The sequence below is a fragment of the Aphelocoma coerulescens genome, chromosome 4 (genome assembly GCF_041296385.1).
Source record: "Aphelocoma coerulescens isolate FSJ_1873_10779 chromosome 4, UR_Acoe_1.0, whole genome shotgun sequence".
NCBI classification, from domain to species: Eukaryota; Metazoa; Chordata; class Aves; order Passeriformes; family Corvidae; genus Aphelocoma; species Aphelocoma coerulescens.
Genome location: NC_091017.1, coordinates 44729642 through 44756513, shown reverse-complemented (window position 1 = coordinate 44756513; position 26872 = coordinate 44729642). Strand labels below are relative to the sequence as shown.

Sequence of the window (26872 nt, the reverse complement as noted above, 5' to 3'; positions counted from 1 at the left end):
TGTTTTGGGAAAATACAGTAATTATGGGACTTTTTTTCCAAGGCAGGGTAGAAAAGTATGGCTAAATATTAATTGATATAGGATCCCCTATCCTGTCAGTGTATGAATTAAAACATATGCATTGTGACAGGCTCTTAAAATACCAAGTGTTTTAAGATGAAGTAGGCACAGAGATGATGACTGGAACACTAAATTACTGCTCGTTCTTTCTCTCTGGTTAACAAATCCAAGCTTAGGGCAGACCACAATGCCCTTGTCATCCTCTCTAACTTGATGACTTAAAAATAACAGTTCTAGTGAAAACTTGTCTTCTGTTACCTCTGTCCTTGAGAGTCAAGAATATTTTCTGTAAGGGTGGACAGAAGATTTTAAAAATCAACTATTTTCTACCGGAGACATAGCTGAAGAACAACGAAGTACCACAAACAGAAGTCTGGACACAATATGACACTGAGATATTCCCCACAATTGAAAGCAAACCAAATGTATTCTAAAGCTAAAGAGCTCTCAAAATTAATTAAATCTTTGAAACTAAAGTCAAACTTATATTTCTTAGAGGAATGAAAGTTGTATCAAGTAAAAAAAATTTAAAAAGTGAAGTTAGAAAGCTTTCATATTGGAAAAAAAAAGAATCCTTACCAAGTTTATTTTCTAGTAGCTTAACAGTATTCTTTTTAATCTTGCACAAAGAAAAAGATGGTAAAAATGTTACAAGCCTTTAATATTTTATTTTCACACATGAATCCTTTTTTTTTCTGCAGTTACCAAATTAATTGAGCTTATCCTTTTAAACAAGAGAAAGTGAAAATTTGTCTTTTATATGTAAACAGCTTCAGGAACAGGAAGTCTGTATTGATTAATGCCATCTACAGTTCTTTGTCATCAGCCAGATAGTAAAAAAGAATTAACATTCTCCATTTTTTTTTTTTCTGATAAACCAGAAGGAATGATCATTAGAAGCATTTTTAAGGATGTCCTTACCTCTAAAGTCTTCTGCAGTTTCTTTTGGCAATCTGTTGAAATGGGATATTTACCTGTTCAAGGAAGATAAGGTATTATTAGTGATATCTCAGAATACACACTGTAAGCAAACCACATTCATTAGTTAGTTAAATATATATGGGTTAATCTTAATTATGTTCCCCTCTGTGTATTTCTCTGATTCTCATCAAGGAAGCTGCAGGGTTCATGAAATGTGATATGCTCTGAGAATTTCAAAAAGGTTAAAAGAAATTATCTCAATGTGATTCAGGTAGCTCCTAAGTGCTGACCTCCCACTTATTTTTGCATTTATGGGCAAAACACCTTTATATAATCTAAGCATATTTTAGTACTCTTTTTAAGCACTAGCTACAGATTTTTCAACAATATCTGAAATTCAAGTGACTATGCCTACAGAGAATTTTGTAGTCCAGCAGTTTCTTGAATCTTGTTCCTTTCCTCTTCATCTGCTCTTGTTTAGCACTTCTGATTTAAGTTCTAATGGTCAAGGCCATTTTTTATTTCTCTAACTGAACATTCTCTCGCACAACAGCATTCTGACTCAGAGGTATTATGACACTAAAACAAATACTGTATACAATTTAGCACAGGATACTGTTGTGTGGTATACTCAAAGAGTTAAGAAAAATATTTACTAATAGCTCCTATTTCCCATTTAGTTATGGATTAAAAAAGTTCATTACATTTTCTGCATCAAATAACTTATTCTTAACTTACAAACTCAAGAAACACACAGAAAGCTATTTCCAGAGCTAAAATCTACTTATTTCTCATTCTTTTCATGACTTCAGTAATCACAGAATATACATTTTGTAGAAATCTCGCCTTATTTCCTGTTAGGTTGTAGCATTTGGAGGCATATCCCAACAGAGTGGAAGTCTCATAAATGCAGCTTTCTGATAAGGGCACATGAAATGTACTGTCTCAATTCAGTGCATCTGTTGTTTTTCATTTCTTTTCATCACTTTAAAAGTACTAAGTGATAACTGAAACTTTCCTTTTGCCTTCAATATGAAACTATGAAATAATGCCCCCATGATCACATATAATAGCAGTGTTTCACTCTATTTCAAGAGCAAAATTTTCAGGTAGTCTTTTGGTAAAAAACATTCTGTTTTCATTTCTGCCATTAACAAAGTTTTTAGTGACAGTGCTACCAGAGTTTCATTGTAGAAAAAAAAAAAGTAGTTGAGTGGGAAAGTACAAGGAGGGGTGAGGAAAATAAGTTATTTGTAAACATAAGGAATGAACAAAATTTTTCATTCTTTCCTACACTATTTACTATACTTGTAAGAGCCTTCGTATTTACACTATTAAAAAAAAAAATTGCAGCTCAATATATCTTTTGTTTAAAAGATTTCAGAAAATAAGTCACTAATCTTTAGTAAAGAAATTATTATGTAGTAAAAAAATGGGGCAGATTTACCTCTGTGGGTAAAAATGGGGTAGAAATTACTCTGTGTCAGTATGTCAGCTTTTATAATCTGAAACACTGAGAAATATAAGATGGATAACAAAAAGGAGTTTAATTTCATTTAAAACACTGTATTACTTATTGGAATGTCATGAAAAAATACATTGCATTCCCATCTCTGTTCAAAATGTTTGAGAACCATATTTTGGGAGAAGGAAATTCTGCACTAAAACCTGTTCATGACCCAATATAGCTTTTGTCCATTATCTTTGAAGGACTCATGACCTTAGGAAAGATCATAACATCTTTTATGGCAATAAAATAATTATCTACTACTGAATATTCAGAAATAACCAGAAAATACTGAGTTGGAACTTCAGATACGCACAAATGATGAAGACAAGTGTTAGAATTATAGTTCAGGGTAGGAGCCCCATTTTGAAAAGGATATCTATGTATTTTTAAATCAAGTACTTTGTTGCCTGCAAACCTTCAAAAAACAAACGAACAAATTTTTACAAAAACACAAATGTAGAAATTTACAGATCATGCATATTTCATGAAGTTTTAAAAATTTGTTATTGAAAAATAACATGTATTTGTTTATGGACTAAAATCAGTCATCTTTTAGCCTTACAAATTCTCCTTGTGTTAGCAATGATAATCTGAAATGGCTTCTGAGCAGATAATTCCTTATTTTGGGGACTGCACAATGGATAGCTACATACACCCTCAGCTGTAAGAAAAGATATCCTGTACAAAGGGTTATGTGCTAAAATAATATATTGTGGTCCAAAGGATAAGAAAGATAAAATCATATAAACATATGATGAAAAATAGCATGGGAAAGCCACACTTTTTTTGGGCCATTTTATTATTTGAAAGGAAGAAAGTATTTTTAATAAAGGTTACCTCCACTTTTTGTTCAGTTGCATACTAAAAGAACAATAAATTTCATTTCTTTTCACCTGCTGGTTTTGTTTTTTTTTTCTTGACTATTTGATACTGACATTGACATTCTTCTATTTGGGGATATTGGAGTTTATTTTATAGCAAACAGGATATTTTTATTGTAAATATTGACTAAACTTTTGCCATTCTCACTGTAAGGCTACGACTGCTCTAAACTTGAGCATATGTTTTTGATTGTATGGGCCTTTTCATCACACAAGCATCTGCTACTAGGCAAATACAGAGCTGACACATCCTTGTATTATCTAAAGTGATTAATAGCTATAATTATGGGTGGCAAACATCTATTCTAGCATTGCCCTTTGAAAAAGGTGTTCACAAAACTGAGGCCAGTGTAGATCTGAAGATTGCTAAATTAAGTATGTTACCATGGTAGCTGCTCACTGTACATTGTACCAGAGCAGAGTGAGCAAAAAGACCTTTCTAAAACATTACCAACTTCTTCTGTCTTTAAACATTTTGATGAGTTTTTGAAGTGTTATTTAAGAATGTGTTAATCTAATACTCTTGTCAAATACATTCATTTTACATACTGTTAAATGCAGTCTTCTACTGTATTTTAGCATGCAGGTTTTCTATCGCGCCTCACTAAACGTTGAGGAACTCAGGCATCCCTACAAGTGAAAGATAATCTGGTTTTTTTGGTGGCAGTTTTTGATCTACAGCTACTACTTAAACTACTTGGTGGGGTTTTTCACTTTTAATCTTCAGAGTGCATCCGAGGGTAGTCTCTTTGGGTATGTGACTGTGAGATAGTAGAATCTGAACTCTGTCAGTGTCTTTGCTTCAACATGCATTTAATCATATGAGCCTTTTCAACATATACAATGCAATTTTGCTAGTTCAGCAGTGATTTGTAGAATCATAGAATGTGTTGGGTTGGAAGGGACCTTAAAGATAATTTAGTTCCAAACCCCCTGCCATGTGCAGGGAAACCTTTCACTAGACCAGGTTTCTCAGAGCTCCATTAAACTTGGCCTTGAAAACTTCTAGGGATGGGGCATTCACAGTTTCTCTGGGCAACCTGTTCTGGGGCCTTAAGCACCCTCACAGTAAAGGATTTCTTCTTGGTATGTAATCTAAACCTATTCTCTTTCAGTTTGAATCCATTCTCCCTTGTCCTGTCAGTACATGTACTTGTAAAACTCCCTCTCTATCTTTCTTGTAGGCTCCCTCCAAACACTGAATCAATTTGTATTCATTTTATTGCATTTTAAATTCTCTTTAACTTTGAATCTGTCAGAATAATTTATGCAAGTGACAAACTATCCTGAATTACATGCCTATCTTGAACACCTAACACGTGCCCATTCTTCCAGTTAATTTTACTTGTAATCAAAATAAGAAAAATATAACCATTATCTTCAATTTTATCCTCAGATTCTCAAATAAACCTTTATAATTTTGATCACAGAATGAACTAGGTTGGAAAAGACCTTTGAGATCATCAAGTTCTTTTATATTTATGGTAAAATTAAGTAGGAAAATCTGACTTAAGTGACTCAGAACTAATCAGTGTCAACCTGCTTCAGCAGCTGCCAACAGAAAAATCTTTTTGTAATTGGTCAGACACTAACTACTAGACTGAAAAGTCTGAATACATATATGGAATTTTAGCTCTAAGTTCTTCTCATTTTCCTTAAGCTTTCTAATTTCTCTGTCTTAAATGTTCTCAGCTATAAATGAAAAATTCATGTATTACACAAGATATTATTCTAAACATGATTAAGTCTAGAGTATGTTTTGAAAATTAAAAATCTACTGAATAGTGATAGGTCATGTTATTATGACCTACAGTCATAGACATGAGTCTTTGGTTCAGCAGAAGGTCACTCACATTCAAAGTCCAGTAAGGTATTTAACATTTGGAATAATCTTACTATCTCTCTAACACAGAGATTGGCAATGAACAGAGGAGAAGAACTTAGAGGTTCATTTCTCTGACTGTCTAAGTACTCAGTCTCTTCTGATCTGTTAGGACCAAAGGTACATAACTCTCTCGCACCCCTCAAGAGTTCTTCAGTAATTTGCTTTGCATGTGCTGAAACTGCAAAATAATTCCTACTCATTGTTGTGCCTGCCTCATTACAGCTGTTATTTGTGTGTCAGTGCACACACACACACTGAGTGACACATGGTAGCATTAAAACAAAACAAGTGACAGAACTGACCTTACAAATTTGCAGTTTACACAACAGCATACAGCTCATTTAAAGACGAGAGTTAAATAACTTTCAATAACTTAAAACAAATACAGTTTACCTTCATAATGCTTTTAAAGAAATTTAAATCTTGACAACCAGTCATCTTTTATTTTTGAGAAGATTAGAAATACAATTGATAATAGGAGTACAAGCACAATAATTTGGATCTACATAAAGTCTTTGATAGTGTCTCAAATGATAATCTTCATCTTAAACTGAAAGCAGGAAAGATTCACGTTAAACATGGGAACAGATAAAGAACTGATTAAAGTAAAGTGATTAAAAAGTAAAGTGTTGAAAAAGGCCACAGGGGAGTCAGTTTTCAGATCTTCATTGCTTCTAATCTGCATAAATTACTAAAACAGAGAAACTAGTTGTAGAATTGCCAAATGCACTGATGACTTAAAACTGAAATGAAGTAGTAAGTGGAGAGCAAAAGAATTAAATGATAATTCCCCTTGGAAAATGGTTTACATATTAAAAGGAAAACAAAATTTAAGAATGATAAATATAACATACAAAGCATTGCCTGTTTTTCCTTAGAGAAGCTCAAGAAGCCTACTTTTAAATACTACACAAACTTTAGGGAACTTTTCTGAACCTGTCTAGGTTATTGAAAAACTAAAAGAATGACAAGCAATTCTCATATACTGCAGCTCCAGGTGGGGGGGATGGGGAAACAACTATCAGTTCAGAAAAAAAACTTATGATCAAAACACATGCAGTAGTACAATATGGTACAATAACTAATATTAAATGCCTTTCTAGTTGAAATCTCAAACCAAAAAAACCACCTTCTTACACTAACACTACCAAAAAGTTACCAGAAAATGGAAAATATTTCCACTGAAATTGTTCTTGCCCTCTTCCCCATCTGCAGGAACTCATGCCTTCTGATCAACAAATCAATATGATTATGCAGAAGCATCTTATTGTTTAAAATACCCGTGTTCACACAGCTCACAACTTTGACATCATACATTACTTATATACTTTGCTTATGTACACATTCTACCTACTTATACATTTCACTTGCTTATCTCATACTACTTATACATGTTTATCACTCTACTTACACATTTTCATACTTACCTATACTTTTTACAACTTCTACATAACACAGTACTTCTGCACTATACTTATATATTTTACCTACTTATGCATTTTACTTACTTTTACATTCTACCTACTTTTACATAATACTCTACTTATACATTTCACTATGGCTGTGCATGAGATTTCACACTGCTTGATGGGTTTCTCTATTCTGTCCGTGAGCTCCGCACGCACTTTCTGATAATATGATTGGTTTTAATCCAGTGCAGCACAGTCCTTTTTTATCTATTCCTTGCTGTCTTGGTATTTAGTTTTCCAGCTTCTTCTTTCCCAATTTAGCACAGTTTACCTTTCAGTCCTTGATGAATTCCTGAGGGCTCTAACAGGCAGGGCTCCTGATCCAGGCAAGCAGCATCGAGATGATGCCAGCAACAAAACCCATCCAGTGATCAGCAGCCAAGTTAGTCCAGGAAATCCAAACAACAAGAGAACAAATACAAACCTATCCTACCTCTCCCCTCCAGCCTTCAGTCTAGAGCTTAAAAACCCTCTTGGGGCTGATGTGCTGCAGCTGAAGGTGGAAAGGCCAGGTGAAGGCAGTGAGGGCTTTGGTAAAAATAACTAAAAAGGGTTTGGCTAGGTCACACTATCAAGGTTCAAATACTTTACAACACCCATCTCCAAATTTTTCAACTCAAATAAAAATTAGTATCACCTAGCTCTAGTGGAAACACAGAAAAATAAAACATTACTCAACACAATGAAAAATAACATTCGTGGACATTATTATAGGCTTTTTCTTGTGTTTGTTTTTGATTTTTTATTTGTTAGGTTTTGTTTCGGGGAGCTGTTTATTATTATTTTTTTGTTTTCTTTTTTTAGCTTACAGACAGTAAAATAGCATAGAAATGTTGAGGATTAGACTTACAGGAAAACATCTACCTATACATTACTGTTAGCATAAATACTAGAACCCAGTCATAGCCTAGTAAAAATGCATGAAACACTTAAACAATTAGAAAACACAAGTTAGAGATGATGAATGAATAAGAAGTATCTCATAGGAAGCCAAATATGATGATGCTCACCACCACTGTAATTTGACCCATGCACTATACTTCAGAAATAGTGTTGTAATTATGTTGTTTATATTCTTCTGAAGCCTTTGAAATCACTACTTGTATGATAAAAATATAAGACAATGAAGAAAATATAAGTTTCAAAAACCTAAGTAATGGGTCATTACATTCTTTTTTCTGTAACAGATATTCCAATGTGGGTTCACTATCGTATCTGGCCTTCATCCATGTCTCTCTCTAAAAGTTTGTACAGAGACCTATCAGAAAAAAAAGAACTAAGTGACTGCAACACAAATGGCCATACTCAAAAGAAGAAAACAAAGAAAATGGGAAGAAAAATTATGTGTAATACAGCTATATAATTACATGTACATATGGTCCTCAAGACAGCTGCATAAAGACAATGGAAGCATAAGCATTTATAGTATTGATGAAATTGCATTCCTGTGTCCATTTGAATGGTAGCTGAAGTGACAATTTTAAGTTCAGCACCTGCAAACCATTTTTGCACACTACACATAAGAAATTATGATCAAGAGATGTTTGTATCAGTGCATACAGCTAACAGGGGAAATGAATTTGTATGTACGAAGAAATGAAGAAAAGGCAGAGAAGGAAGTTTTTATTGCCACACATCTGGTTTTTCAGTATCTGGTTAACAAATTTAATATCTCTCTCAGTGCCCACCATTTTAGAAATACCTGTAGTTTGATAGACAACTTGATATCAAATACAGAAGGTTTCTATATTTAATATTCCATTGCTAATACTTCCTTTGCTTTTTAAAGGTCATTAATGTTATTGATTACATTAATTTGAAAGCTGCTTGAATTACACTGCAAATTAATGTAAAATGAACATCTGCCTAAGTTGACAACAAGCAAAATTGCTGTGCTCTTCAGAGATGACTCCTCCTGGGTGTTCTCCCCATTGATCATTTCAGCATAGCAGAAGCAAAAGAGTCCAAATAGAAGTTCTCAATTATTTTTAATGTTCTAGTAAATAGAAAAAGTTTGACCATTTTTCCTTCTTTTTTATCAGTGGCATCCAGCAACAGGACAGCTTCCTGGAGAAAACTAGGGACTGCTTAGATTACAAAAGCAAGTCTATTTATTCTTTCTGTACTTACGCTACGTATAAGAAACCAACAGCACGGTCTGATAACGAGTGGCACAATCAATTTTATGAATATGGTCTAGCATTTTTAGTTCTTTAGGAAGCTAAACATAGAGGAATTCTCTCTTCATTTAGAATTGGGCTCAGCGATAAGAACTATCTACTGATATAATTCTTTAAATTAAAAACAGATGACCTTCTAGCACCACTCAAACCAAGACTCTCTCGTAATATCATCTAGTGATATTCAAGACAAAAGAGACTTGCTTTAAAGAATTGAGGTAAAATGCAAAACTCACTATCTATGTAAGTATAGCTTTTAGGAAAAAAACTTTATAATGGAATTCCAAGTCATAAATCTGGGCATTTCCCTTTACATACATTCTGACTTTTAGGAAGTATATGCCTTAAACTCACATAACTTCTTAGTTGTGCTGGCTATGCCTCAAACTCAGATAATTTCATAGTTGTACTGGTTTTAGAACATGGATTTATGAACTTATAAAATCTACCTACTTAGCAGTGTCATATGTTTAAAGAAACTAGTATAGTATCATATTACAGAATTAGTGCACATAATTGTGGGGTTAATCATTATCCTATGGTAGAGGGGACAACCTGTACACATACTACTATAATTAGGATTAGTTAGACCAGTGAGTCTACTGACATCTCCTCATGTAATTTAATCAGAAATATTCCATCAGCATTTATTTTATGGTCTATTAAAGTAATGCATTTGTTGTTGCAAATAATTAAAACCAACAGTCCCAGTGCAAGGGGACATCCAAACCACAAAACTGTTGAATAAGCTAAAGTTTTCTAAGTACTTTTATCACAGGCAAGTTCTTGGTAAGAGATTTAAGACCAGAGCTTTAAGAATTATAAACTGCTGTGAGTGATTACTCTTGCCTTGCAAGCTAAAAAATATAAAAGGAATATATAAATTCTTTGTCAGCATCAGCAAAATATTTATGTCCAGTGATTCTGAATGCTGAACTAAGAAATGTCACTATTTCTCACATGAAATTTGCCATTTTATCTCTGTGGCTGAAATTACTATATGAAGACAAAGTATTTATAGAAGTTTTGAGTTTCTCTGGTCATCACCCTCTATTTATTGAATGAACATTTTTTAATATTAAATTCTTTTTGGAATAATTAAACCTAAAATGCCATAATTTTCTTAATGTTTCTCAAACTATGCCATAGAAACAGCAATTGAATAGCCCTGTGAAAATCATAGAAAAAAAACCCTGTCATATATTATCCACATATAGAAATGGATGGTAATCTCCCAATGATGAACAATTTTAAGAATTAAATCTCAAATGTACTGTGAGAAAACCAAAACATGTAAGAGAGTTTTAGAGAGTTGATTCAAGACACACTTAATGATCTCTTACAGATCCTGCTGTTTAAAAGCATTTCTTTTGAGCTATTGGCATTAAAATTAAATTCAACTGAAAAAAAAATTTCATTTATGACAGTAATGTATGACCAGAGTAACAAAATAGGCATACAGAAGTGAAGTGACACACACATTAAAAACACAAAACAAACCAAACTCACTTACATTTGAAACAGAAATTATCATTGTTCAAATCTAGCAAAAAGTCTGATTTTGTTGTTACTTGCCCAGAGATAGCATCAAGGCTCTCAGTTTCACCATCTAAATTGATACCTTTCTGAACTTCTCTATGAATTTGTTAAGTTGCAGAGCTCACTGCCTCAAGAGACAAATTTCTATTGCCTCAGCTCAGAAAGTATTTCAAACATTTGTCAGCATGGGAAAATCTGAGTATAAATATTTAGCTAAAGCTACACATTTGCTTAAATACCACCCTGCACAGCAATGTATATTTAATTCCTCCACAAACTAGGAGTAACCGTAATTTGAATCCTGTGCCAATAAAAAAAATCCAGCACACATTCTTCACTAATCCATGGAACTAGCAGCATTTGGCTCTTTAAGGCTAGACAAAAGATGCTCTGTGAGATACAAGCATAGGCCATCAGCAACTGGCTCACTCTGCTGTGAGCTCTGCCTCAGCTCACAGAACATCCTCCCTCTGTATTATGGAGAATAAAGAATAAAATCATGTTATTTTTTTACCTAAACATTTCTTTTACCTAAATCACACTTCTTTTACCTAAATCACACTTCTTTTACCTAAACCTGAATCTTATAAGAACCTATTATTTCAGACAGCTACTCCTCTGCCAAGGTGCAGAATTTAGTTACCAGATTTGAAGAGATTTAGGAGACTGTAGGGATCTGGCAAAAACATGAGAACACAAATAAGCTGTAGGAAACAGCTTAGAAGAGAATCTGATGATAACTAATTGTAAAGTATCACTTTACTAAACTGCATTAAATTGTTCCTTCTAGGCCAAGGAAATTATTCAAAAATCTTGCAATATAGAGTATACTAAATTTACAAAACTGAAAAAAAGCTTATTTTTGCATAGCAAATATATCAACTAAACACTAGTAGCTATGGAAACTGAAACAAGGCATATTTTTTTCCTCAGAAAACAAGAAATCAAACTTACACTGCCAGATTAACTCTAACAGTTACAAGATATCAGAGTATAACACATGAATGGTTCGGCATCTTATCCACAACTATTATTGTGGTTTTATTCCCATGAGATCTGCATTCCTTGCAAGCTGCAACTAATTATAAATCGGCTGATACACCAATACTCTCAGGCTGTGTTAACATTTTGAATGTGTTTGCTCACCCTACCTTCCTTACTGCAAGTCCAGCTCCTTTGAAATAAACAAGTTTTGTCAACACTACAGTTGTAAGCTATTTTGTGATAAAGGCTATTCTATGCACATTAATAATACTGACAAGAACAGATGGCAATTATTGCTTTTAACAATTATTTTTTTTTCTGTTGGTACTAATTACATGTGCTTAATTTCTGTTGTTATGTCCACTGGGCACCAAGGTAAGGTGCTAAAAATCTGCCCAAACACTTTCATCTCATTGACAGCAGCAGAATTCTTATTAAAATTGAAACATTACTGTTATTTCAATTAACTCATTAGGGATGCATAAAAATTCATCATTATTGATAGCTATTTTTAATGCTTTTCTAGTATTAAAGTGCTTTATAAAGTGATCAGCATTCTTTCTAAATGTATAGTTAAAATACCATCTACTGTATTTAAAAAATAGAAATACCCATAAAATTAATAAAAATATCAGTCATATGAATCACTAGGAAATTCTCTACCATTCCTAAGTGTGCTGAAAAAAGTCAGTTTAAATCTCTTTGGGTTAAATTCCTGTTCACTGATTATCTAGGAATAGTACTCTTTCTATTGTGTCTCTAGCAGAATGCTTATATCCAAGTTAGGCAGCTAGGTGGTTCTCTTCTGCAGTTGTATTAGCAAGGGAAGAATAAAATTCCTAAACACTGTGGTCTGTAATAGCCAACACTCTTAGCAGGGAGCTGCTTAACCTTTGTCAAAAGATAACACCAAAACCATTCTTAAACAAACAGCCATCTCAACAGGGGCAGGCCTGCTTTCAGTTAAGCTTTATTGCCCCAAGCTGTTTCAGTTCATAGTTTTCAAGCATTCAACCAATGATCTGAAGACACATTAGGGATATTATAGACTTCAGAGCTATCCATTACCAAACCACAATAGTAGCATATAGTTCCAGTAGTGTGAAAGAAGACCCTGTCTGGATCTTTCTAAAGATAGAGAAAAAGATACAGCGCTGATACAATTTCCTCTGAGGCTAAACAAAAAGTGTCCCTGGAAGCACTGGTACATCAATTTCCCTAGACCAGCAGGTTAAATACACGGGCAGGACAAAGAACTCAGGATATTCCAGACACAATCAGGCATATATGACTTGATACTCCAGCAAAAACTTGGACTCTAACTGCCTTGTATTTGGATTTTTATAAGTCCAGGCTAGAGTACAGACCAAACACATGAAACTCTCTGAAATCCTACCTATTCGGAAAATCCATGAAAAAAACCTGACTTCAGGGCTTTACATGAAATGAGCAGACAGGAATCCAGTTCTGAACATTTCAAGCCTTTGTTTGTGGATTTTGAAACAAGGTTCTTTGGTTCCCTTATGTAGAAGCTTACCAACTTCGGGGTACCCCTTATTGTATCAGAGAGGAATTTACAGAGCACAGCTGTAATCTCATAGCTGGTGATCACCTTGGAAATGGAGTCATGATTTCAATGAAATTTGGTGAAAGTGTAGTAACTTGATGAAGCGTGCATTGAAGCAATGCCAGTTAGTTATATACGTAGTTCTTAAAACAAGGTTTCTGCTTTACAAGGTATATATTTCAGCCTTTTGTTCACCTTTTATCTTATTCTTAAATAAATCACTGATGGATGTTCCTAGTCTAGGAAATATTTTTTAATCTTACTTTGATGAAGGTGAAGAATTTCTGAATTAGAGTCTTCTAGTATGCTCATTCTGGTGCTAGTTTAACAGAATGGCGTGTGTAAAAATTAAAGTTACATCTTTAAGATTTTGTGAAAATGTAGTATGTGTAAATAACAGAAGATTAATGATTCACCTATCAAAACAAAAAGGGGGGTTACTTAAAAATTGCTTGAAAAAAGTAGTTAAAATAATATGATAATATTATATGGTAGGTTGACCCTGGCTAGGTGCCTGGTGCCCACCAAAGCCACACTATCACTCCCCTCCTCAGCTCAACAGGGAACAGATAATACAATGAAAGGCTCATGAATCAAGATAAGGGTGGGGAGATATCACTCAGCCCTCACTGTCATGGGCAACACTGACTTGACTTGGGGAAATTAATTTAATTTATTATCAAGCAAATTAAATAAGGATAATGAGAAATAAAACCAAATATTAAAAACCACCTTTGCTCCTGCTCCTACTTTCTTTCCAGGCTAAACTGTACCCTCAAATTCTCCAACTCCTCCCTGCTCAGCCACACCCGAGGACAGGGAATGGGGCTTGTTTTCTCTGCTACTCCTTCCTCTGCAGAGGTAGAACTCTTATTCACACTCTTCCTCTGCTTCAGTGTGGAGGCCCTCCCGTGGGAGACAGTCCTCCATAAACTTCTCCATTGTGAGTCCTTCCCACAGGCTGCAGTTTTTCAGGAACTGACTGCTTCAGCGTGGGTCCCCCACGGGGTCCAGGTCCTGCCAGGAGCCTGCTCCAGTGTGGGCTGCTCTCTTCACGGGTCTGCAGGTTCTGCCAGGGGCTCTGCAGGGGGTCACAGCATCTTTCACCCATCCACCTGCCCTGGTGCGGGGTCCGCCGTGGGCTGCAGGGGCACAGCTGCCTGCCCGTGATCTTCACCACGGGCTGCAGGGGAATCTCGGCTCTGGCCCCTGGAGCACCTCCTGCCCCTGCTTCTGCACTGACCTTGTTGTCAGCTAAGGTGTTGCTCGCACATATCCTCACTCCTATCTACAGTTTTAATGGTAGAGGGTTTTCTTCCCTTTCTTCATCCAGTTATCACAGAGGTGCCAACGGTGTTGCTGATGGGCCCAGCTTTGTCCAGCAGCAGCTCCATCTCGGGGCCGGCTGACAGAGTCTCCATTGACCACTGGAGAAGCTTCTGGCAGCTTCTCTCAGAAGCCCCCCACTGCCATCTGCCCACTACCAAATACTTGCCATGCAAACCCATTAAATTATAGCTCACAGTTCACCAGAACATTGAAAATGCTTGGTGCATTCAAACAAATAAAACTAAAGAACCCAAGTTAAACTTTATGATCCTTAAAATTATTCCTGTCTTACAAGAAGATATTTTTTTTTAAGCACAGAAACTCCTTTTTAATTCAATGAGGATTCACAACAGTTGATACTGTTTATCATAAATGTTTCAGAAACAAGTTTAGTAACTTGAACAAGCATCTTGGCAGTATATCAGCAAGCACTGTTTTGGAGACTCCAAATTTAAAGCAAATCTATTTTAAAAAATCCTCTTTAAAAATATAGTATGGTTATTCCCTCCATATTGCTCATACTGGGTCTCAAAAATGATTGCTTTTTCAGAAGCAGCAGATGACCAGTCTGAACTGAAAATCAATCTTTTGAAAAGTGGATCATATGCCTGTGCTTAGGAATTACAAGTATCAACTAACAGGATAATCAACACACGAAATTAGTGAAAATAAAGTACTTGCTTCAAATGGAAACTGGTGAAAAATTATTATTAAAGTCCAAAATAATAAATAAAAATAAATTAAAATTTATGCATACATATACCCATACGTAACTATATATACATACAGGCCTAAACTAAATGGGTTGTTTTTTACAGCATTTGTATACAGAAACATCTTTCATAAAACAAAATTTGAAATAATTCAGGAAAAAGGACTTCTATCATTACAAACTATTACAGCCTAAACAATAGTTCTGCACCTGGACTTGTATGACATACTTGTTTTTAATACTGTTGTAGATCTTGGAAAAAAAACCCCAGAAATCTTTCATTTCTCTCTTAATTATTTTATATAGATGTTGAGGTCAGCTAATATTTTTAGGCTGTATTTTGAGGCAAGATAACAAATTCTTTGCAATGGCAGGGAGACTATTGCTATGACTGCTGAGTTATTATCAAATGGCTGGCTTCCACCTGGTTAAATTGGTTCTCTTCAAATTGTGTAGGATTGTTGTGTAGGATTCTAAATAGATATAAGAGAGGCTTGAACTGCCTGGTAAAGTAGAATTGGAAATATCTTTCATAATGCTCTCAACTTTAAGTAGACAATCTAACATCCTTAAAATTTTGAGCTACTGGGAGGCCTTCATGAAGTTTTCTTAAACCTTGTGGATTCAGGAGGCTTAAGAGGCAATACAGTGTGCTATTCGATCAAGAAATTTTCTTCCACGGTGCAATTCTTCACTCAAAAGATTTACTGTGATAGTACATACCAGTTTTAATATGATTCTCAAAATACAGCTAGGGTATAAAGCTAATCATTCTCACCCTATTAATGCTTCAACTAATTTAATTCAGTGTGATTTCACACTCATTCTTGGGGCTCCATGTAACCTTCGCAGCATTCTCTGACACTGATTGAATGTCTATGGAAGGCATAGTAGACTAACTGGAAAAGTATCTAACCTCTATTTCATATCTAGTTCCCAGCAGTCATAACATGCTAAAATAAAAGGGTGATAGCCAGAGCAGTACAAACAATTCAGTAAATTGTACCTACGCAGGTACTTATGAATTCACTTTTTAGGCTGCAAGATCTTCTCTTTTAAGAAAAAAAAATGAAATTAACATGTAGAAATAAAACTGTAAAATCACAGTCTTCTAATTCATAAAATGAGAAAATATTGAGGTCACCTACTGTAACATTTTCAGAAATTGAAAGATTTTGAATGTTTTCCAGTGAGCCGATATGATCTCCACACTGAAAGTTATTTTTGCTTTCAGCTTACCCTGGAGTTAAAGTGAAAAATTGGCCTAATACACTGAAGGAAATTTACTGGTATCTTAAATTTTAAATTCACTAAGCAGCAACATATTTAAGGGAGAGTACAAAGGCAGCATGGCACTCTATACTGCCTCTAGCATAGACCAGATAGTTAGAAGTTATTGGTCTTAGTACATAAGCCAGAAGCAACAAGACCATCAAAAGACCTTGTAGTTCATTGGAATTGGGAATTAAAAGCTTATTCTTTTATGAGAGAAGGTTTGTATAAATAGCTTAAAGTGCAATGAGAAAGTTGGCACTGACGTTTTCTTTCAGAAATGCAATTCATGAAACATGCCATGTTGATTAACAGAATATCCCTTTGAAGAGGATACAGAAATGGGCATTGGTCTGCAGGTCAGAAGTGGTGAGGAATTGCTTTTGCATTATGCTTTTTTCCCCCCCTTCTTTGATTCCCATCACTTATTAAATTATATTTACCTTGACCCACTAATTTTTCTCACTTTTGCCATTTCAATTCTCTTCTCCAAACTGCTGGAATAAGTGGGCAGCTGCTGGGCTCTTAGTTGCAGGCCACAATCAACACAACTTCACAACAGTGAAGCCCTTTCAGCTTAAACTAGTAATTTAACAGAAAAAGAAATAGGAAATTAACATGTTATTTGAATAAACAACAGCCAAGAAACCCAGAGATCAGTTGGTTTGGTTGATTTGAGTGCTTCTTTCTGAAAGGACATTTTCAGAATGATTGACTTGTGCTGCCATTGGAATGCCCATAGTGTTGCTCTTCCTCACCCACACCATTATGAAAGAACATTGCCACTGCCATAGTCTGAAGCATGAGTTCTCAAATCATAAGGTTTGTCCTGAGAGATGCTATGCAGGTAGATATGCAAACAATGATGGTCTCAATCTTTCATTAATATTTGATAACAAGAGTAGTCTATTATTCTAAGAACCACATTCGTAGTCATAATCTCATTGCTATTAAGCTGTTTTCCATCCTGTGCCATTATTCCATGCAGAAATATTCAATCGCTTCAAAAAATTGATGACAACTACCCCAAAAACAATGACATGAGAAAATATCTATCGGTAATCCAGAGTATATTTTTTTTAATCTTCAAATATCATAAAAAGTGCACAGATAGGCAATTCTGCACCTGAGTCTGTCTAGCATTAAGCAGTTTATCCAAAATTACAACTTCTACCATATGAATGTCCTTTGTCTCCTGATAAGAAACATGCATTTCCATTCTCTCAGTGTTGATCCAGTTGAATCAGTGGAATCAGGTGGTGACTGATAAACAGTGTTCAAAAAAAATAAGCCTGACAGGATATATTAGTTCTATTAACTACATGAAAAATGAGGTTTGCATTTTTCTCCAGGGATGAGGTTTTCTGAAAAGCTTAAATTTAGCAGACAGTTTTTGCAAACATGGGCTTTTTGATATGTGATCTATGGGAAACATGGTCCCTAATTTCAGGGATGGGACCAGCAGTTTGTGTCCACAGTGCCAGTTGCTCCCCTGGCTCCCTTCCCTTACAGCCCTCGTGCGGATGACTGCAGCAAGACATAAGAAGGAATGGAACTGGAGAACCTCAGTGACACGTACAATCTCTAATGATCACCCCTGTTCCTCTTCAGCTTCACCAGGTTACAAGATAATGGGAGTGCTGAGAGAGTGGAGAAGAAGCTGACACAGAGCACAGAGAGATGGTAAGATTTGTAATGCATTTTCAGAAGGGAGTGAGGTAAGAGATGAAGATGTATGGGTGAAGTCAGCTGCTTCTCCTTCACTTGTTTGTAGTGTCACAGTAAAACAATATCAGCAACACATGCTTGAAGTGCACTAAGTTTCTTCTGTAACTTCTGTAGTTCCTCTGTGCTCTTCTTGTGTTATTTGGAAATAACTACACAGATACAAGATATGAAAAACATGTCTATAATCTCAGTGCCTTGTCATCCTTTTTTTAAAGGTTTCATTAAATATTATGGAAAATCTGATTATTTGTTTGGAGTTCACACAGCACATCAAGTGTAATATTACAGTCCCCCATAGCAGAATGACCTTCCCCTAACTTAATTTTTCATGAATTTTATGTAAAATATGTAAAATTTACATCTTTGAGGCAGCAGATAATGGTATATTTCTGATTGACAGAAATATTATCAGAAATATTAATATAAAGTTAGCCTAATGTTAAATCTTGAACTTAAATCTTCGGTACAGCAGCAGAATTATTCTAACTTAAATTAAAAACTGGCATTCATAAAAAAAAGCTGTTAAAACAGAAAAAGATATAATGTAGTGCATGAAATATGGGAAAAAAATCCAGAGGAAGTGTTGAAATAAACAATGAAGACTAAAGTTCTGGCACTGAGAAAATTGGCTAGAGAAAATGCCTAAATACTCCATTTAAAGTCGTATATTGAAAAATAAGGGTTTTGTTAATAAAGGACAGTTATGTGTGTGGGGGTTGTTCATTTTTAAAGTTACACCATCCCACAGTAATTGCTGTAATGTAATTTCATTCATCATTTTCTGATCCACCATAGGTCTAGTAGTTTTAACAGAAACAGATCATTTAAGATAATATATGACATTAAGGTAACCATGGTATTTCTTGTGCTTTACTATGCATTGCTGTAGGATTGTTTTCTGCCTGTTGTATATGTAACAGAACCACTGCTAAACTTTTCATGGGTAGTATTAGGTAGTAATGATGATAACAAAGCGAAAATTTTACTCAGGAAAATAAATTACAGAAAAGCCACATCTACTTAGGAGATCAATTATGTAAAAAAAGGTTCTGTTTCTTCCTTCCTAATCTGGGTAATAGTTATTTTAAAAATTGATAACATATTTAAAAATTGACTTCACAGTGTCTGACATGACATCACCACTTGAATACCAAAATGAATGTGAGTGATAGTTTTGAGCTGTTTTGTCCATTTTTAAATGAATTTTAGCAGCCATCCTTCTTTTTAAAATGTAGTTGTACAATACAGATCAGCTGTCCATCATGTTACTGCACAAAATAGATCACTTGCAACCACGTCTTACCAATACTTGTTCCTACACACTGCTTAAGCAACACAGCACAAAGCTATCCTATCCTGAATTCCCTTATTCAAAACCTTTTTATGCAGACAATTCTAAAAAATATTAATCCAATTAGAAAACAATTTCTGTTATCTATCAAACCAAGTATTTCTCCTACTAAATTTCAGTTTTGTCTGGTAAGAAATTTAGAAAATTGGTCTACACAACAGATGCAGGACTGAACTAACCTCAAGCAGAGCTCTTCTGAACAGAACTGAAGGATTACTGAAGTACTTCCAGGTATGTTATGGTATAGCACCTCAAAATTATAGTCTTAGAAGTCATTAGTTCATTAAAAAAGCACCGTATGTTACATATAGTTAGCATGCCAAAATGAAGGATAAATATAAAGCTTGTAAAAATTACCAAAAATATTCAATTACATCTTTTTTTCACCGATGAAGAAATAAAAATTGTTTTGTAAATGTCACATTTCTTTACTCTTTGTACTGTATCAGCCTGTTTGGTTATATTTTCAGGATTTTTAAATTTGGTACTGCCCTATATACATTTACATGTTTGTTTAATAAGATATAAAGTAAGCTTACATTCTTTTTATATTTTTCAACAAAACACTGTCGTACTCACTGTGATAGATGTAACACATTCTTCTCTAGTAAACATTTATTAGAATATTATATTTTTGAAATCACATTTTGGGATTTTCTACTTAGTTTTCTGTTGAATGTGGAAAACACCGAGCACTCAAAAACTACAAAGAAAATCAAATTCCCACAAAGAAGATAGTAAATTTTGATATTAAAATGTTTTCATCTTTTGGAAGAAATGTTTTAAACCAGTCGTTTATACCAGTATGATCTTTCTTAAATCAGTGGCATCACACTGACAATAAAATCCATGTTCAAGGTTCTCATGCACACAACATTTTCCTCAGTCATAGAAAGGACTCAAATGTACAAATAAGTCTTTTTAGCTTTTGGCTAAACTTACATACTAAAAACTTCAGCAAGCAACAGAAACATGATATTTTTCTTCCTTTTCTAATCTTATGACAGCGTTTATTGGCGATTTCTTCTAACAACCATGGAGGAGGGGGTATAAAGCCATGTTGCACCAAGGAAATGCCACAAAGGATGCATTCATGCTTCTTATTCACTTGCATCCAAAATATCAATGTCCTTGACACCTATTATCAAGACTGTCACCAGAACGGTTAGAATCCATGCTGCTTCCAAAAGCATGTGCTATTTGCTGAAATACGAGTTAAAAAAAAAACCCAAATTGACAAATAGAACTTTGAAATATCTTGGTGGTGGTGAATTTAATGGAAATTAATTATGTAAATAAAGAAACTCATGTTAATACTGCTTTTGCTTTAAATTGTATTAAATGGGTTTACATGTGTTTAATTTATTTAAAAAAAACCAAAAAACAACCTTTGCATGCTTATTTTGAGTATTCAAGTGAAACAAACCCACTGATTTGAGAACGTGCTCTTGCAAATGTACACCTCAGTTAACAGTTATTCCCATACAGTTTTCCTTCCATTCAAGGAGCTGTGCAGTGTTTTATGCATTTTATTCTATTGCCCCACCACCACACAATTCTGTGAAAAGGACTCATTTGTACTGCATATATTACTCTATTATCACTAGAGTAAAAAAGGCATGCCAATAACTAAAAATTCTTTAAGAGTACCACTGGGGCAGCTGAGGATATCTCAATTACTATCTTGCTAGCCCTTAAACACACTCTGTACAATAAAAGGAAATTTTTATTTAGTTTAACATTTCTTATTTCAAGAAAGCTTTGCTTTTTTAGTAGATATGCTAAATTTTAATATAAAAACCATCAGATTAAAAGAATCAAGTACTTCTGGTAGAAGAAAAATTTTCCACAACACCCTGATAAGGTCAGAATGATAGGGCTCCTCTTATTTCTGACTATCAGCCTGTAGCCTGCAGATATTTCCTAATGAAACTTTAAGATAAGGTAGAAATTTTCAAGCTGTCAAAAAGTGCAAGTGAAACAGAAATAAAATATAGATGTGGTTAATGTACACAGTGAATGATGCACAAGCACTGCCATAGAAAAGCTAGCAAGCTTTACTTTAAAACAAAGCCTGAGTAATAACAATCCTGTCTATTCAACAAGCATATTCTTCTATGGTTTGGAACACTAGAAATTCTTATTTAAAAGATACTTTTTCCACAAGGATACCAAACATAACTTTTTCATGCCTCAAAGTATCCACTCAGAAGCAACTCAAATTGTTAGAATGTGTTCCTTCTCTTTATCAATTGTCCATGAAATGATACTCCCAAAAGTGTTCCCTATTCAAAATTATTTGGCAAACAATTCATTTAAATCCATTTCATCTGTGTACTACTAAGAAGCTCTTTGTTGCAACTGTCAATTTGAGTACTTACTATTTGAAAATTGCTGTTTCCTCATTTATAACATTCTGCAATGTGTTGCTGTTTTCTAACAGGATTCACAAGTTGATGAAGGGCAAAATCAAATGAAGTGCCTTACAGCGTTGTCAACTTGAATTTAATTCCAATCACACCTGGTTAACCTTTGTAAAAACAAGTTTCTTTTCCAAAATAGACAGGCTGATGACTAATATGTCCCAGACATGGAGCGCAGTAGGCTATTTCTACACCAAACAGGTATGCTGACCAAGGATCCAAATACTGCTAACATTCATATTTTAATACCCATATGACATAGGAAAAAACATCTTTCCCAAGCAAGTTCAATCTCAGTGGACTAAGATTAAAGGAAATTGCTTTAAGATTACATTTCATATTTTTATTGCTTGTAGTTTTTACTTTTTGCTCTTAAAACAATCACTTCAAATGCACCATAATTTATATTACTCAGGGCAACCACAAAGCAACCACATTAATAATAGCATGTAAATTGTTTACCTAGTTTAAACTAACAACCACCTCTTCTTTGCAAGGAAAAAAAATAAACAACCCAATTTTTATGCACAGCTTCCCAACATTTTTTTCTTTTTTCCAGTCTGAAACAGGCCTTCTGTCAATATGAAATTATTTATTTTCATAGTAAGAATTACTGAAAGCAGTAATTTGTCTTGCCAAAAACACATCTAAAAACATATTAAAGATGCTCAGTTATTTCCTGTTAAAATATTTAGATATTTTAGCTGACTTCCCACAAGCTGTAGCTGAAAACATTATTGAGTTTGAAATCATTCCACTTCATATGAACTTGGTTTTATGAACTACCAGGCCAGGGGGAAGCAGGGCATATTTTGACTTGTCCTCTGAGCCTTTAATAGAATTCAAAAACTGATTATATACAGACTGCTTTTATAAAGAGAAATGGCAACTTTTAATGACAGCATTTCATAATACCAGTAAATCTTTCATCTACAATTAACCTTCATTTTTCTCTGCTATAACAATATTAGAACAAAGCTTTGAAATTCATGGAACAGTACATGCAGGTATTTCTAAACTAGTAAGAGAGAAGAAACTTCCATTTCAGCTTCATTCCCAACCTGACATTCATTAATTAGTTCCTAGCTGTGTTCTTGCTAATCATTACCTGATTGCAAAAATAATAGAGCCAAGCCTCAGCTGTGTAAACTGCTTTAATAAGCAGTTTAAATAAATCACTTTGTGTCTGGGAAGGTGTACCAATATAAGCATCAGTACAGTTGCTCAGTAGTAGCACTCTTTTTGAGTTAACACATATATTCCAGTAGAACAAAAAATAGTCAGGATATGAATAACTTTTAGTGTTAGAAGGAATTAATAAAAAGTGTATGCTTCCAAAGAATCACACGTAGCTTGAACCACAGATGAAAAACATGAGCATCAGATATTGTAAGAAGACTAATGGCACTCTCAAGGTGTAGTAGGTACTTGGTGCAAAAACTATGCAGAATGAAACATATTTGCTTATGGTTCTCATAGAATATCAGTGATGGAACACAAAATTATGAACTAGGCTTTATTAATGGCAAAGAAATTTCTGTACATCTGGCTGCAGGAAGAATGCTGAGTCTGTGCTCTGAACACTGGTAGGTCATATAGCAATATGTCGCCTGGGAAAAATGTCAGGGGTCCCTCAGGATGTTCAGTTCCAAGTTATGCATTGTTCTAGTCTACAGAGAACTGAGTACACAAATGAGATTTATTACAGGATACGTCGTAGCTGCAATTTCTACTCTCCATAGTTAAAGAAAGAGGTCAGATCACTTAGATAAAGGAGCTCTCAACAAGGGACAGAATAAAAAATTGCACATAATGCATAGACAATTTTAACACCCATTTTTGAACATGTACTCATATTTAAAAGATGTGCATATGTATGTAAATATTTGTATATGAGTATATACATGCATTCAAATACATAGGAAATAATCAGTGGACTATTCTTGTCAAAAGCTGAGTTAAGGAATGTTACTCCTGAGATAATAGTTTAGGGTGACAACATAAGTCACTTCATTGTGATTTTGAAATGGGTGAAGGCAAAGGTTTGGAAAACCACTGGGGATTACAATTAACACAACATTATTAAATCAGTGTTAGATGATAAAATTTTCCAAGCAATTGAAAACTGTGGTGGTGTTTAAAAATGAACTCGTCCTCACTGATGTGAGGCAGTAAAGACAGAACAGAAACCATATATTTCAACTGGTTTCAAGGCTGATATAAGTGAGCCAGAGTTTTCAGTAAATTTGTCTACCAGTTTTTGAGAATAATAACTATACATCTCTGCCTAAAGCTCTTCACTGAAGCTCTTCCAGGTTAAACGGTTTGGGACCTCTATTTTTGCAGTGCAGGCATATCCCTAGTTGTTTGGGAGCAACAAACAGATGGTTTGAAAGAGAGATTTATTAAGTGTCTAAGATCTAAATTAATTTTAGGTTGAGATTAGAGTCTAACAAGGTAATTTGGGATTGTCCTTCTGGCAGGTGTTCATTGCTAGCACTTTTCCCACAGAAACCAGTTCCTTAATAACCTAGAGTAACAAATGGAGGAAAGGGAAGGCTCTGAAGAAAGCTGGGAATACTTTTGTCAGTTTTCTGCCCATTGATGGTGAAGAAGAATCCCTTTGCTAATATCCACTTAAGCTTTACATGAGAGGGGAATGTTTACAAGTTCTTTTTTGTTTCTTTGTTTTGTTTTATGTATCTTCCAAAAGTAAGATGTAGTGCTCTGGAGCCCTATTAATAAGCTGGGGCAGGATGGGAGGCCAGGTAGTAGCTCACCCTAACACTGCAATGATCGGAGAAAGAATGGATCACTTGCACTGTTTTAACAACTCAATACAATTCCAAAGTGAATTAAAGTTTCCAAATAGTTAAGTCCACATGATCCTTTTTTTGTTTTAATTTCATGTTTTGATAAAGAAATGCCTTGTGATTTAGTAAATGCAACTGTTGCTTACATCTTTTGTGTTTAGTTCTTGTGGTGGAGACACTAGTCTAAAGCAAGTATACTGTACTGATTTACCAAGACTTAAGCATTATCTTTGCACTTGGTAATACAGAAATATCAGCAACAGTAAAATATAGGGATATGACATTGATTTAATGTCTCAGCTAAGCTAAATTTGATCAATATGTGGGACAGTCATGAATAAAATTTAACTGATGAGCTACTGGGAATATTAGTTACTAAAGTCACCTATTTTTTTTTTTTTTTTACAGAAGATGTTTTACAATATAAGTTTATCCCAGAAGTGATTTTTGCACCTAAACAATTTCTCCCTCCAGTTTAAGTGATGTTTCTTTAAATACTATATATTTTTAAATTATAATAATCCTGCAGTACTTTGATATAACATGAACTATTGCAAAAAACATTTTGCTTTTTACAGCAAAAAAAGGAAAATCCTATATATTCCTATTTTTAATTTTTTAGTGGCCATGATTTTTGCACTATCTAGCTTGAGGACTGACTTTGCAGGGTAAGACATGGAGTAGTTTTTCTGAGCACTTATCAAAAAACATGTATGAAACTGACTCAAGAAATGAGCCACACTTCCTTTGTCTATTGGACTGTGGGTTATTACTACTTCCAAATACTTGCTACTAAGACTATAGGGCAAGCTGGCCTGCAAAACAGTGTTTACATAAAGTCAGCCCAGTAAAGATACACGGATAGTATCCGGTAGAAAATCCTTCATATCCTTAACTTTCCATGTGAAAAATGTTGATAAGATTAGTACTTTAAGCATGAAGGTATTTTAAAAGGAGGACTGGAGAAATTGGATAGACTGAGAGGGAAGAGAGGGTTGGTTTGGGGCAGCAAAACACTGGAGAATGGCTGAAATAAAATACTCTCCTGCCTGTTTGCTCCCACTTTGATTCCTCAATTACCCTTACCTCAACTCTATTCCACATACAGGTGAAATGGTAATGAATAGAAGATCAATTGCAAATGTCACACTTCAAAACTGAAGAACCATCACGAGGTCAAGAGAAATCTCATAAAATCTTACCAGTATAGGAGGTTTAGTGGATTTCTTACAGAGGATAGAAAACCTATTTGCTCCAAAAGTCCTTCCAAAGAACATAATTTAGAAGAGGAATATCAAACAATGGAAAGGACACTGATAGTTCAGAGGAAAATGTTTTGCTTTTTCCAGCACCTAGGATGAAGGCAGCTAATGGGGAAAGCATGGTAGAAATATTACTCTTTTGAAGACTTAGAAAAAGGGAAAACTACAGAGAGTGGGAACTCTTCTTAAAAACTTAGGGTCCACTAGTGCCTCTTGAGTTTTTCAAAATATTTGCTTGGAAATAGTAAATACATTGATCTATTAAATATGAGTGAAGAAAACAGTGTTGTGATTCATATCACTTAAAGTTAACTGCAGTAGTAGGGCTTTTTAGGTAACATGTCTACATTTATAAAAGTAGAAATCAGAACAGTAAAAATCTAAAACAAAGGCAATTATTTTTATTGGGAGGAAAAAAACGTTCCTTTTCACAAAAGTTTCAGTGCTATTAAAATGTCTAGCAGCAGTCATTGAGATTGGATAGTAGATGATTTTATGAAAGTAATTTACATTAGGAGGAGAGAAATGTGGTTACTGACTTTAATGTCCTTAAGCAGGTGAAAATAATCTCATCCTCAAAAGAAAAGTATGTGATGATAACATGTTTATTTTTAGCAGTTAATGAGTTCTAAGGTCATGATCCTGATTTAAATTCTGTGGGTGACAGGATAATAGAAATTCTTATTGCATTAAATGGATATCTAAATGTTTTGCATCTAGAGTATTATGTTCTTCCTCAGCCAAAATTAATTATGTTGTCTTACTTAAAATAGAATTAATATTAAAGTAGTTTAATTTATAATTTCTCAACAAAAAAAATAAAATTAAAAGATACTTTGATACACTTTATATAAATATATCAGAATATTTTATAGGCTTTTTATTTGGCTTTAAAGCACTTCTAAGAGGTAGGCAGACATTCTAGCTGTAATGTTAGTCTGAACTAAATTGAGAGACATGGATACTATGACCTGTTCTTGTCATGC

At 34.4% G+C, this 26872-nt stretch overlaps 1 protein-coding gene across 25 annotated transcripts in view; it reads right to left on the bottom strand.

Annotated features, from left to right (window-relative positions):
- Window positions 1–26872, bottom strand: part of TENM3 (teneurin transmembrane protein 3) — a 1310258-nt gene that overhangs the window by 1132622 nt on the left and 150764 nt on the right. For 20 of the 25 annotated variants that reach the window (XM_069013788.1, XM_069013786.1, XM_069013787.1 and 17 more), the window contains exons 1-2: window positions 6998–7225; window positions 982–1034 (exon numbers count right to left, since the gene is read on the bottom strand). The gene's annotated coding sequence lies outside the window, so the exon portion shown is untranslated. Of the gene's footprint in view, window positions 1–981; window positions 1035–6997; window positions 7226–26872 lie in introns of those variants that run through there. The other 5 variants (XM_069013799.1, XM_069013797.1, XM_069013796.1 and 2 more) reach the window with 1 other exon arrangement.